The 2,500-nt window shown below is 41.8% G+C and overlaps 2 non-coding genes across 2 annotated transcripts; one reads left to right on the top strand and one right to left on the bottom strand.

Annotated features, from left to right (window-relative positions):
• Positions 1–2,158: 2,158 nt before the first annotated feature.
• On the bottom strand, positions 2,159–2,231 carry TRNAK-CUU (transfer RNA lysine (anticodon CUU)). Its single transcript has one exon. It is a non-coding gene; the product is annotated as a tRNA-Lys (tRNA).
• Positions 2,232–2,335: 104 nt separating this feature from the next.
• Positions 2,336–2,408, top strand: TRNAK-CUU (transfer RNA lysine (anticodon CUU)). Its single transcript has one exon. It is a non-coding gene; the product is annotated as a tRNA-Lys (tRNA).
• The last annotated feature ends 92 nt before the right edge of the window (positions 2,409–2,500 follow it).

Genomic DNA, 2,500 nt, shown 5'->3' with positions numbered 1-2,500 from the left:
TGAGGGAGAAAGTCAATAGAGTGCGGGGGAATGGGTGAGTCAGGTAGATAGTTTTCGAAAAGGTGCAGACGGACAGATGTTAATAGAAGTAATAGCGGTAAGGGGAAGATAGCTAGAATATTTAAAGTTTTGTCCAATATGCAGGATATTAGAGAGGGATTGATTGTGACAGTGGAAGACGCTAGGAAAATGGCTGTGATGAGAGAAGAAAAGTATACTTTAAGGATATAGGAAAAGTGGAATTTAAAGAATATTGAGTGATAAAAGTTAATAAAGTACATGGTCTAGATGGCTGTTACGTGGAGTGTCTGACAAAGGAAGAAACGGTTATAATAAATTGATTAATGATTATTTATCTGTTTTTCATTTATCACTATAATATATATTTTTGTGCTTAACGGAGGGAAATGCGCCAGAGGGCTGGGGAAGTGCATGAATATTTCCATTACATAAGAACATAACATAATACATAAGAACATAAGAATGAAGGAGACTGCAAGAGACCATAAAGCAGCTCCGTATCCATCACCACCTATCATCCCCATCCATAAAGTTGTCTAATCGTTTCTTAAAACAACTGATAGTTTCAGCGCTTACTACATGGTTACTAAGTTTATTCTATTCGTCGACAAATAGAAGGGGGAAAATATGAATGTAGCACTTTCTGAAGAATAAGTCTCGAGTTGTTGCAACAGTTTATCATCATCATCAATTAGGAGCATACATAGAAGAGGGGGTTGTGTTGCTTCACCCTTCCCTTTTCAAAAAAAAGAAAAAAAAAAAGACGTGTTCAATTTGTGGATATCCCCTTTGTCTCCAATATCGAGGAGACAACATGTGGGGATAACCCTGTGAGTGGGATCCACAACAGGACTAGACTTAGTCTCATTGAATAATCTCTTGTTTGACACAGTCATTCCAGCAATACCCAATGATTCTCCGAAGGAATTTGGTACCAAAGACCTCCAGACGTCTCTTCAAGTCTGTTTTCAACGCCCATGTCTCACAACCGTACAGCAAGAAAGGGAGCATAACTGGTTTGAAGATTCGGATCCTAGTCCTCCTGCATATGTGTAGACAACGCCATAAACTCTAGTTGAGCGCATTAATTTCCCTCGAAGTCGTTTGTGACAAGAACCACCAATGTTATGCATTACATTACCAAGGTATGTGAAACTTTCCAAAATCTCAATATTCTCGCCACATGCGTGGTCAGACCGAACTGTGTTATCCAGCAAGCCTCCAAATGCGTCCAAATCCAAAACCTTGGTGTTGGTCCAGAAGACCTGGAATCCAACTCGACTTACGTCCTTGTGCTGTGACTCAAGGGCGACCAGTATAGCATCATTAGCAAAGACAACATCAGGGACCTTAGTGTTGCCAATATAGATGCTCCGCAATGGCATTGATTGACAACTCTGTCCAATGCCCAGTCCACGGAGGTGTCAAAAAGTGTTGGGACGAGGACACACCTTTGCTTCATTCCTTAATTAACAGGAAAGAAGCTGGACACGCCCTATCCATAACTTATATAGCTTTCGGTCACAAAGTATGAGCCTAGCATCAAATTACTAGATTTCGAAGGAATCCCTCGCGGATCTGCTGAATATCCTATAGCGTCCTATGATGCGCTGAATGAAACGCTTTCTTGAGATCAACACGAACTGCAAAGAACAGCTGTTGAGGCACGTACGCCCTCCACAATATCACAAAGCGCCGAGATCCGATTACTTGCTGACTTAATGTGCGTGAACCCAGGCTGTTCAGGCTTCCAAAACTTTAGTAGATATGAACAAACCTGGTAAGCAAAAGCACCTTGCCTTGCAACTTGCCAAAAGCAAAGCGCTTTGCCTGGCACACAGAGCATTGTATTACCGCGGTAGTTGTAGTATTGCTGGTCCCATTTACTCTTCCAGATAGGGACGACTGGACATTTTTTCCAGCCAGAGGGAATAATATTGGAGTGCCGAACAACAGAAAGCGCCGCAACTAACCCACGGTTTACAGCAACTCCCACTGATTGCATATGCCGGCCGCCTTTCCATTCACCATATGAAATTAAGTACTATATTTAGAGTCACTTCTGGACTTCATACGCTGTCTGACAGTTATATTTTATCTATATTATTTTTTTCTGAATTGATTAAAAGTAACCAAGCGCCCAACGTGGGGCTCGAACCCACGACCCTGAGATTAAGAGTCTCATGCTCTACCGACTGAGCTAGCCGGGCTTCATCTTCCTATGTTCTCTTGCAAATTAAATTGCACTATGCAAGCAGGCAAGCGAATTTTCTCGCATTTCGGTTACTTAAGTGTTTGCAACATTGGCACTGAAGCCCGGCTAGCTCAGTCGGTAGAGCATGAGACTCTTAATCTCAGGGTCGTGGGTTCGAGCCCCACGTTGGGCGATCTTTATATATTATATATATATTCTCAAAAAATCAACCAAATTCTACCCACTTATTAACATTTACAAGCATTCCAGAAGCTTTACTTCTTA

This window comes from Oratosquilla oratoria, chromosome 38 (assembly GCF_046742065.1).
Source record: "Oratosquilla oratoria isolate Oo_2021 chromosome 38, ASM4674206v1, whole genome shotgun sequence".
Taxonomy (NCBI): domain Eukaryota; kingdom Metazoa; phylum Arthropoda; class Malacostraca; order Stomatopoda; family Squillidae; genus Oratosquilla; species Oratosquilla oratoria.
This window is presented reverse-complemented; position numbering and strand designations above follow the sequence as displayed.